An 11,828-nucleotide genomic window follows, 5' to 3' on the forward strand; every position below is an offset into this window, starting at 1 on the left:
GTTGAGGAAAATTTAGTTAAATCTGAGTCCGAGTGAGTCCTAATGGTAAAGTGCATTTCATGAATGAGTCTGAGTGAGCTCCGCCTTTTTTGTGTATACGTATGGCTGCAGATGAGAAAATTTTTTTCTTTAGACACCTTCACTTTGGGGCAACGGCATCTAATGTTTCACACACATACTCGCATTGCTATATCAAAGGTGATTTTAAACGAAGCTGTGTGATGTTCAACACAGAAACGACCGCCTTAGCATTTCAATGAAACGAGCGACCACAGCAACTGATGCCAATGGGCTGCTGGTATAAATTAAAAGCTTGCTCCCAAACAATAAAGTTCATGTATTAAATCTAGTAGTCAAGAGAAGAGATCCATGGTTGCTTTATAAAAAATGAAACGATAACTACGCTTCTAACGCAGTGTGAACAGTTTAAGAACAAAAATCAATGAAATGCGCCCTGGTTGGTTTTTTCGTCCTCTTTGGCGATCGCTGGAACTTGGTAGTTATTGGAGTCTGGTATGAGAAATGCGTTGAAACAAAAATGATAAAAAAACACAATAAGTGAGCAAAAATAAACAACACGTAATGAAATAAAAAAAATAAAAAATAACCGAAAAAAATCATAAAGAAGAAAACTGGGCGAGATGGTAGGTATTCATGTTCACTGGCTAGCGCGCACTTACTATAGGGACAGAGGGAGAAGAACACGACAACACAAGCGCTAACTTTCAACTAAAGTTTAATCAAGGAAAACCGGAAGAGAAGAAAATAACACAGAGTCCCACGCATGCGTCACTGAGCAGAAAAAAAAAACATAACTAAACTATATGTCACACAATACTTCAAATCCTAAAAACATAGCGAGGTGATAACACATCTGTTGACACTTGCAAGGCGCTAATCGGTGTGGCCAAGACAAGATAGTTCCTTATTTGCATACGCGCGCTTCGCTTGTGTATTCGCACTGACATGTGCTCCATGGTACTTGCATTGATATGCCCTGTTTTGTGATGAAAAAAAAATCACAGGATAATTGCCACGCGCCAGTGTCGTCAGAAATCCTCTTCTACATGCAAGCTGTAAACACCGGGGTGCCTCCTCTCTAATCGTAGAATACGCGCCGGTGACCATGACCCCATATGCTCGCCCCTTTAATTTAAGAAAGGGGCGAATCTATTTCCCCTTTCTTAACCCTTCCGCCACCTTGCGGGATTCCGCAGAACTGATTTGCAATATGTGTCCAGTTGCTTCGAGTTGTCGATGAATTCGCCCTCGCGCTGCCAATTGCTAGCTTCCTGGTTAGCTCAATTGGTAGAGCGACCGCCCCGGAAAGGCGTTGGTCCCGGGTTCGATCCCCGGACCAGGACGAATTTTTCGGCAACTAAGAGGCTTTATTTCTGAGAAATCCGTATGGATTTCCTTGTGGCTTCGTGCTACAAACGGGTGGCTGTCTATTTCCCCTTTCTTAACCCTTCCGCCACCTTGCGGGATTCCGCAGAACTGATTTGCAATATCCCCTTTAATTTAATGCCGATCTTGTCATGCCGGGGAAGTCCCATGCGGTGGCAGCGATTACCTAAGTAGACTGCCGCCGACAGCGCCCTCTTTCTGATCCTGCGGCACCCACGTGAAAATTCTCATCCTCTCGATTATGCTCTAAATCGCGCTCCACTTAGGTTCCAGGTAACTGAGCGAAAATAAATAGGGGGCATCTTTTACTGATCTAAAGAGAAGCGATGCTCCACGAAAATTCACGAAATATATGTAAGGACGTCACACATATCTGAATTTTTCTTACTGAAAATTAAAATTAGAATAACACATATATAGAACCATCTCTAAGAGATATATTCACTCTTGTTCTGAAATGTGTTCATGTGTAGTGTCTACAACATTCTTTAACGTAGTCCTAACTGGAACATATACCGCATCTTCACTCGCTGCAGCGAAAGAAGCCGTGCTAAATATTTTAGATGCGAAGCATCTTATGGCGGAGTTCAAACCGGTGGTGGTGGTGGTGGTGTGCGGCGTGACCACCCTTACTCCCCATGCGCGAACCCTCTCCACACACCTCCTCTACAATTTCCCCATCTCCCCTTACCCTCTCCACTTCCCATCTTCCATACCCCTCTACCACTTTCCCCCACTCCCTTTCCCCTCTCCCACTTTCTCCCTCTCCATTTCCCCCCTCTCCACTTCCCCTCTGAAACACGGGCTCGACATGCCGAAACGCTGCTTCGCATCGCCTCATGGTCCCCTTTAGCGGAGATGGTGTGTTTTTTTCAGTATATATTAACACGATAACGTTAAAAACCTCGTTTGGCAGAAATCCCGGTGTCGGCGTCGGCGTCTTTCGTTGTGAGCGAAAAATCAGTGTTGTCCGTGAGCGAAAATTCGAGGTAGGTGCAGATAAACACATAATAGGGGCTTTTAGCTTGTACGTATACTTTTTAACGTTACCGTGTTAACGGAATACCGGATTGCGTTTACCGTGTTACCGGAACGCATATTTTAGAAAAGTTTTAACTCGCCATACGTAAACGTTTACGTACGTATGTACGTAAACATATACCTTTACGTTTGCGCAAACCACTAAATGGTGCTGATAACTACATTTAAAGTACATTTATTTAGATAATATTCAATTACTGCTGCGGCAAAATCATGAGAGGTTTTTAGCGTGTGCAGTATACTGGTGCAAAGGGGTGTAGCAACACCGAGTTACCGGACGATGGTGTCGACATCTTGTGACGCCCCGCCATGCTGGTCTAGTGGTTATGGCGCTCGACTGCTGACCCGAAGGTCGCGGGATCGAATCCCGGCCGCGGCGGCTGCATTTTCGATGGAGGCGAAAATGTTTGAAGCCCGTGTACTTAGATTTAGGCGCACGTTAAAGAACCCCAGGTGGTCGAAATTTCCGGAGCCCTCCACTACGGCGTCTTATTCAAAACCGTGCTTGTTCAAAACCTTGTCTTAAGAAAGTCAATTTGAAAGGTAATGCACTGCCTCCATGCTCTGATTTTTATCTTGAAATCACAAGGTTGAACCAGCTTGTTGCGAGTTCCTTAGACTTTCCAAATAAGTAAATGTGCTGAACAGAGGTCAACAGTACACAGGATGGGCTGCATGCACATCGTGATTTAAGTTATCACTGTTAGAAAAATTTTTACATTTACACTTGATAGTTATATTAATTGCTTGTCAAGTTTGTGTTGGCTAGGGGACATTTAAGGTAACAGGAAGCAGTAAGCAGCATAAAAATTTTCAGTGCGCACGCATTTCATAGTTGGCAGAAGCAGGATGGTGCAGTGCTTATAGGCAGGTGCTATGTACACCGCTGGTTTAGTCAGATGTGCAGTGAGAAAGAAGAGGCTGCTTTGGCATAAGCAGAGTTTTATACTTAAATGTAAATGAAAAAAATCGAGGCTCTCCACTGTGGCATGCCTCATAAATATATATCTCTATTTTGTCCCGTGTAGCCTAGGATTTAAATGATTTATTTGGTAGAAGTTGCAGTAAGTTTTCAGGATAAATTAATTATTTTTCTAATAGGAGTTGCCTCCACAAAACAACAAGCAACACTGCACACTAGCTATTGTACCTTGTTCTTTTGCTACGTGTATAAAAACATGGCAGCAAAACATGGACAAGCAAATGAGCCTCGTCTTTCCTTATTATAATGCTTCGTCTTTCTAGATATTACAAGAAAAAAAGTGTGCTGCACACTCATTGCATATCTCACAAGAAAATACTTGGCAGCTTCTTAATTTGGTATTTTTATGTTTTTTTCAGAAAACTCTGCAGTAAAAGAAGTCAAGTTCGCATTTTGTATGGATGCAGAAAGCTTAATGGATTTCTTTACTTGAAATCTTTTTCAGGAAGACTGAACACTTTTGGCAGAGCAGCAACAGTTCTGGCCCACCTGTTTGTCTACAAGACGGTCTCTTCTGCGAGCACTCCTGTGCCTTACAGTATACTATACTGATGATCTTGTACATCTCTCAGTATTTAGAATTGTCAGCACTTGGACTGCTGCACTGTGTTATGCACGGTGCTGAGGTCAAACTTTCCAATAACAGTCTGCATTTGAAAATTTTGCATGGCTTGGAAAGATGCTGAATGTAAACTCATTTTTTTTACTAAGCATGATTCTTGACTGTTTTACAGCCGTTGTTTATTGCTGTTCAATATTTATTGAACCTCATGGCACGTCTAGTCTTTGGCTCTAATGTGCCTAGCCACCATCAGTATTGATAGGCAATTTTCAATTCAAAGCATATTATTGCCTAACTCCGAGGTAACTTTCCTGTCACGGTATTCGGATTCATTTTCAATGTGGTACTTCTGCATGAGCTATAAAAATTGAGATAATGAAGGTGACGAGGAACTAATTTTATGGTCGCATGTGATGGCACCAGCTGGCGTGTAAATATTGTAACCGTTGGTCTACTACTTATGCATAAGAATACGGTTGATGGCGAGGCTCCGTGGTAAAATAGCTGACCGCCACGCAGAATGCTTGGGTCCGATTGCTCCTGTGATCCTAATTTTTATTAACACGAAAGTGTTTGATGCTGGGGTTCACCAAGATTTTGATGACGTATTTACGGAAGTACAAACGTCTTCTTGCTCAAGTGTGCCGCACGGGAGCCCCAGCAAGCACGCTATTCAGGCCCATGCATATTCCGCTATTGAACGCGTTCCGACTAGCTTGGTCGTGAACATCAGTGCCTGGCCAGACACAATTGCCTCACAAGCGTCTCAGCTTCATCAACATTGAGGCAACATTGTGTGTGACAGAGCTCTTCTGCATCCCCTCTAGACCACTGTGATGCGTGACCATCACGATACCTTTTGCCAAGTGGAGTTCTGCGTTCGTGTGTGTCCCGCTGTCGCCTGTTGCTGGCGACGTTTCGATAGAGTCAATAACAACGCATCAGCAGGCTCGCTTTCAAACTTTTCCTCTCTATTACATCCCACACTTTGGAAAATCATGCCATAAACGTGAACAAAATGAGAAACTATTACTTATCAGTCTACGGAAAGTAAACAGAACGGCTGCTTCAGAGAAAAATAGCCTGCGGAACTTCACTTCCGGGAAATTATTAACGAGGTTCTAAGGTTGTTCGCAAATGACCACAACGAAGGAGGAGCTGCGCGAATGCCGACAATAACGGTTGAATTAGAGAACCTTGTTGTTTTCCTTTGTTCTTTTTTTTTTGTAACAGCAACAAGTAAGTCAGTCGCATGTTTTAAATTGACTGTAGGCTGTTTCTCAGCATATCTTCGCAATGTTATAGTAAAACCCCCTTTCGTATGACATAGCGTACTAGGTGCCTGCAAGAAGTAGTACTGGGATGTACGCACAGATTTGTAACAGGGCTACAACACAGTAGAATAGTGTACAATTTCGTTGAAAACCGATCCCTCGATATGGCCATCCTGCTGACAACGATTATTTTTTCTTTCTGCTTTTCTGTAATATCACAGCCCTCGTTGACGCACCGCATGTGCCTGGGTGTGGCTCCTTCTATTCATTATCGCAGCGAATGAATCGCAAAGGGATCGGCGCGAATCGAATCTCAAAGTACGAGTGCCGTGTAGCCAAGAGGGCGTTGAGAAGCCGTTTAATTTGCAGCCGGGATGCCTCGCTCCTAGCCGCCCGTGAAAGGGTGCGCCTCCCGCGATTCGGCAGCCGCGCGTGACGCCATTTCCGTTCTTCCTTTGCCTTGCTTTGAGCGGTAGGAGTGCTACCTGCTCCTGATGTTTTGAAGCGGCACAAACAACAGTCCGACAACCTTTCACCGTTGTTACTCTCGTGCGGCGATTATCCATTTATCGGTTATCGAATTACTGGTACTCGCACGCTTCCTGCGCGAGAGGAAAATGCATTTGTCCTAGCACTCTTCTAGCATCGAATTTATCGCGAGTCCGTTGTGTTCCTTGGCGACGAAAGGGATATCAAAATAGTGCGAAATGTGAGCTTTTGTGGACGCAAACGCTCACAGGGTCCCTTATGCATTCGCCTAAAACGAAGGCGAAAGCCCTTTTTCTTCTCAGTCGATGCTCCCCCGTCACCTACCGAAAGCTTTCTGCACCTCACCTGATTTTGTACTGCTTGTGTGATCGGCCCACCGATCGCGGAGACAATGCAAAGCGATGTCATGTGACGACGTCACAAATTTTGGCAATCTGTGACGTCGTGGCGACGTCATGACGTGATGATTTTTTGCATCACTCGTGTTGAAGCCGCCGACTCGGGACACCGACGCCGCCGGTCAACTTTCGCGTTTGATGCGGCATTTAAGGCTCTCGCCTTTCTAAAATTTTATATACATACAATAAAATGTGACCGCTAAATCAGGTGCTACACCTGTGCAAATGATAAACAATAAATGGGCTGCAATTGAGTTACTGAATAAAGATGCTGTTTCTATATTCTTGCTTTTGCGAACAAATTGCAGTAAATTTCAGCACGTAATATACAGTGGACATAGATACTCCGCAGAGCGTCCTCACGGCAAGCTTTATCTATCCATCACGCACATAGAGAAACCAAATATTGCCCGTACTTATTGTAAACCAATGACAGATGGCTTTCTTTCATCAGTGAGCCGTATAAGTGTAGTAGTTATTCCGACAAGAGAGAGGAGTCAGTCAGGGCTCTGAATCAAACGCAGCTGAAATAATGGCATCAAAGGACCCCTCACACGAAAACATACACCTCGAGATGGTTCTGCTGTTTGATTTGCCTGCATACGTGGGCGAATATTAGTGGCGAACGGCGCCTTTAGGATATTTCAATTCCGTTTGAACGTCACTATCATCCAAGTTGGCAGTACCTGGCTACATAGTCACAAGTACTACACGAGTAAGGGATCCTGCATGATATTCATCCACAAAAGCGCGTCCAGACGAAGTCACGGACAAGTTTGCGGGGCACGCACGATACGACAACTGGCGCCCGACGAGGGCTCTTCTGCCTCGCCCCGTTCGCTCTGTTGTCGGCTTGCTCTCAAGGTGGTTCCGACTGCATACGACAGGAATGCTTTTTTAACAGCGGAGATGTTTAAGCTCGGTTAAGCACCGTCATTCTGAACAGAAATCATCATCACCATGAATCAGCACGTGCTCTCTTCGTCATCTTCTTCCTCTTTGTCCTCTCTTCATATTCTGCTTCGTTCCCAGAACACATGCGCCGATTTGTCCGGCGTGGGATGCAATAACTCTGATGGGCGAGAGAACGAGTAAAAGAAAGAAAGAGGGAAAGAGATAAATGCTCGGCGAAAAAAAGCCTCTTGGTGAGGCGGGATTCGAACAAGCGTACCACGATCCGAAGGCGAGTGTCGTAACCACTCGGCTATCCAGGCACGCTTGCAGAACATAGCACAACCTTGTATAGTATAGTATAGTAACGGTGCGGGAAAGGGAAGTTAGGGTGAGGAAGGGGGAAGGAGGAGGGGAGCGGTTAAAACATAGCTTAGCCATGTATGTCATCACGCAGGCAAAACCATGTATAGCACAGCCATGTATAGCAACAGATGCACAGTATATTAAAGTAAGGGATGGTAAAGGGAAGGGAGGATGAGATGGAAGAAAAGGGGGAGGAGGAGGGCAAATCATAGCATATAGCCATGTATAGTATAGTACCGCGAGGGATGATAAAGGGATGTAATTGTGAGGAGGAAGGAAATGAGAAGGGTAAAGCATTGCAGAGCCATGTGTAATGCAGTATGGCCAACGGTGAGAAAGTGAAGTCAGGGTGAGGAGAGACGTGAGGATGAGCAGGAGGGAGGGTAAATCATAGCATAGCCGTGTATAGTAAAATGTAGCACGGTGGTGGAAAAGGGAATTGATGATGTGGATGAGGAGGAGAGAAGGAAGGAGGGGAGGGAGCATCACTGCATCACAAATGAAAGTTTCCTTTCCGGCCGTAGACTCCGAGCAGGCTGCACGTTTGGAACGCCAGCGCTTGCTTGCCCGTGAACGGGAGCGTCGTTGAAGGGCAGGCGAATCACTGCTCCGCACTCCCTACGCCTTTCACGTTGGTCCAACTGCATACATTATTTTTTTTTATTTTGCGCAATGGGGCACGCTCTTGACAGTCAAGTGCATGCTGAACCGACGGGTGCGTCGCGTGTCGTTTCACTGTGTACAGAAATTTTGGCAGGGGAAGAAGCACCCACGTCGCTTCATATCTTAGCACGCGTGGGGCCCGATTCAAAAATTCTGGCTCAGGTTTAACGCTTGTAAACATGGTTAGAACGAGCGAAAGGAGTGTTTTGCTTGGTTTTGTAAAAACTGCACGCTGATGGCGGCTGCTGTAGCTTCAGTCTTGGCACGCATCCGTGCTTTTTAAGCTTGTCTATTACGTGCTAATCTAGCCACCCTTTACACCGGTGTTTTAGCAGACAACTTTGCCTTCGCTTGAGATTTCGCAGCCTGCCGTTTAGCTATATATAATTATATATATTACGTTAATTTTTTAATTTTTTAAAGTACTCTCAGTGCCCGAAGGCACTGCAGCATGGATTGGGGAAAACAATAGTTAGACGCGCAGTTAAAAAACAAAACTTACAAGACATCTTGTACTGCAATTTTGAAACCTTGTTCATCCGTTACGCTGTCGATTACGAGCCATTGAACAATCTGGTGCGACAAGATGGTAGGCCCACCTCATAGAAATTATCCGTCCTTGGAAATATGAAACGATTTAGATAAAACAGGGCGTCCTTCAAATAGTTGTTATAATGATAGATTTTGAAAACAAGATTAAGGCGAGATGATTTTCGGCGCAACGAATGGCCAGGCAAGATTAGGGTGCTCTTCGTAGACGTGACACTGGAATGATGTGATTAAATAGGTAAGATGTAACGAGCTGTGCGATTTTAACGACTTTCGGAGTTCGAGTGAGAATCGTATCAGTTCGATTTCAAATGCGCATGCGTACTTTAATTTACATCGTACCAAGGTTTTTTAGAGTTGTGTTGAGGGACGATGGGGCAGAGGAAAAGTTTAGACGCAGATAACCGAGCATGCCGTTCGCATTATTAGTCACATATTCTACATGCACGTTTCACGAAATATTAGAAGATATGTGCACACTAAAAATTGAAGGACACTTCGTAAATTTGAAAGCGTGTTTGGCGAAAGCCTGTGGCCATTCAACTGACTCTGCCATGGTATCGGGAGAATCCACAATCTTGGGGCGCTTCCTCGAACCGCTTGCCGTGGAATAATCACCGGGCCGCTTGGGAGCCATCCGACTAACTTGACTGCTGCAACGAGACGTCTGGCGAAGGAGCGTTGCGGTGCGCCGTTGTGTCATCACGTGATTGCTGAGAGAGTGTGAGGGGGCACGGACGGACGCCGCCGCGTTGCGCAACAGTTGCGCAACGGGCGCTGAAAGAGCAACGCGCAACTGCTGCGCGTTGACGGACGGACGACGCCGACGGACGCCGCATCCTGGTTGCGCAACGCGCGTGGGAAGGAGCAACGCGCAACTGTTGCTATGCGCTGCTGTGCCATCACGTGATTGCTGAGAGAGTGTGAGGGGGAGAGGCCACAGCTGGCACAGTTCCAGGGCACGGGAGGACGGTCGGACACCCCGAGTATGAGTCATTAAAGACTTTCACATTAAAATATTTATAATTGCAAACATATAGTACTGTAATGTTATTGAGGGAGTAAGTACTTGGCAGACTGGTAGTAGCGTGGTGTGCAACTCGCACGCTCTTAGACTTAGTGGTACTATTAAGTGCCACGAGCCATTTTTTTCACCATTCAAATGCCGTATGCAGACAGCATTGATTGTTGCGTTGTCGATTAGATTCAGCCTGTCGCTTGCTCTGAAGCGCACGCTCACGCGCCCCAGAGGGCACGCCATCCATGGAGCGAGTGAGCGACGAAGTGCCGACGAAGCAGCCTTTGAACCTTCGCCTAGTCAAGTGGTCCGAGCAAGCGCAGCTGCGATGCCTCTCTGCAGCAGATCACGTGGGGTGACTTGGAGCGAGAGAGACGCAGTGGTGAATGAGCTGCGGCTGTAGCGTCTGAGTTGGCGGAGAGGCAAGAACATTCTCCCATTTCTCTGGCTTGCACTTCGAGACATGCGGCCGTCTTTTGCTCAGGCCGGCAGGACAGGCCTTGCTTTGCGCTTGCACTCCTCAAGGTCATTGCGACGTGATGAACGGCCTTGCGAGACAAGGCGTAGCAGAATTTTTACTCTAAATTGTGCTTGCAATGTTGCAAAAGCTCGAGCGTGCTCGATTTTATAATATGGCGCTATCCCGCGCTGGGACGCTAGTTTTTTATTGAATAAATGGGGTCGTTTTAATGTGCAGCAAAACCCGGTCAGAATTGACGACACTAGCATTAATTATACGGTACCACAGAGCATTCCCGATTTAATTTCGGGATTATCAAACATAGAACTACTAATTCCGAATTAAAAGTAAAACAAGTCGACGAACTTTGGCGACACGAAACGCGACACGATACGCGAAGCAACGACAATTTTATGCCTCTCAGAACCATATTCTATAGCAGCTAATCGTATAACGTAAGTGTATCCTTACCTTGAACAGGCAGACATAAGCTGGTTTGTGCGGTTTAACGTCAAAGTCACTAAGGCTATCAGAGACGCCGTAGTGAAGGGCTCCGAATAGCTTTGACCGCCTGGAGTTTTCAACGCGCAATGAAATCGCGCCGTACACCGGCCTCTAGCATTCCTTAGAATAGAAAACTGGCCAGTTGGTATCTCTTCGTCTTTTTTTATGAGTCCTAAGTATAACTCCGGCATTTCGTCTACATTGAAATGCCGCCGCCACGGCCAGGATCCAACCCGCGTCTTTCGAACGAGCAGCCGAGCCCCGCAACCACTGGGGCCACCGTGGGGGTCTGCAAGCTGAAATGGCGTTGTCTGTGTTTGTTTTCGCGTAGAGACATCGAATATTCATCAACCACAGTGGTGGAAGGCTTTGCACGATGTGAAAATTCGAACATTAATACCAGAGCTGATCGGCTCAGAAGCACAGAGAGAGCGAGATCGCAAAACTGCCGCTCTCGGTGGCAGTAGTATATCGCCTTAATTGCGTCGTTCGTTTCAAGGCGATGTGAGTGAAAAAACACATCTGCCTCTTTCGCAGACCTTGATGGCTTCTTAGCTGAAAGGAAGGTCAAACACTCTCTCAATTGCGCAGTTTCACCGGAGCACTGAGTTTAGAGAACAGAGAACGAGATGAAACGAAAAACACGAAAAATAAGCAACGAGGAGGCATCCAAGTGGGCTGCACGGATATTGGCTAAGTTGCAAGTTACTAATTCCGGAGGGCCTCGCTTTCACTCGACTGCTGGTGCATTTTCATCTCTGCGCCGACGTGGCATCCTAAGTGGGTCACACTCAGTTATTGAGCAGAGATAATGAGGATATCAAGTGGACCATAGCACTAACGAGAACGCGTCTTGGCATGAGACGCGGCACGCGAGGGCACGTGCCCTGCCGCAAGACTTGGCTCCTCTACGAGAGGGCATCAGATCTCAGTTGGTGTCGTGGAAAAATGTGCGGCTGTGTAGCGCAGGTGTTCCATTCAGTGATAGGATAACTTTCCAAATCGTTTTCAGTTGAAGAACTTTCGTTCTTTGATGGGCACACGATGACGCGTGCATTAATAATATCGTCCTTGAAAACGGGCCGCTCTTCCGATGCCCGTTCTTGTTTATAAGATTTCATATTCGAAAAGAACACAATTCCCGGGGTGCTTAAGATGATCAACCTACCCGCGCACGACTTGTGGATAATAGCGATGAGAAATTAAGCAAATAAGCGTTGACTA

The 11,828-nt window shown here is 46.0% G+C and overlaps 1 non-coding gene across 1 annotated transcript; it reads left to right on the forward strand.

The window, feature by feature from the left end:
- The first annotated feature begins 1,290 nt into the window (after window positions 1-1,290).
- Window positions 1,291-1,364, forward strand: Trnas-gga (transfer RNA serine (anticodon GGA)). The gene has a single exon. It is a non-coding gene; the product is annotated as a tRNA-Ser (tRNA).
- Window positions 1,365-11,828: the final 10,464 nt, after the last annotated feature.

Source organism: Rhipicephalus sanguineus, chromosome 8, assembly GCF_013339695.2.
Source record: "Rhipicephalus sanguineus isolate Rsan-2018 chromosome 8, BIME_Rsan_1.4, whole genome shotgun sequence".
NCBI lineage: Eukaryota > Metazoa > Arthropoda > Arachnida > Ixodida > Ixodidae > Rhipicephalus > Rhipicephalus sanguineus.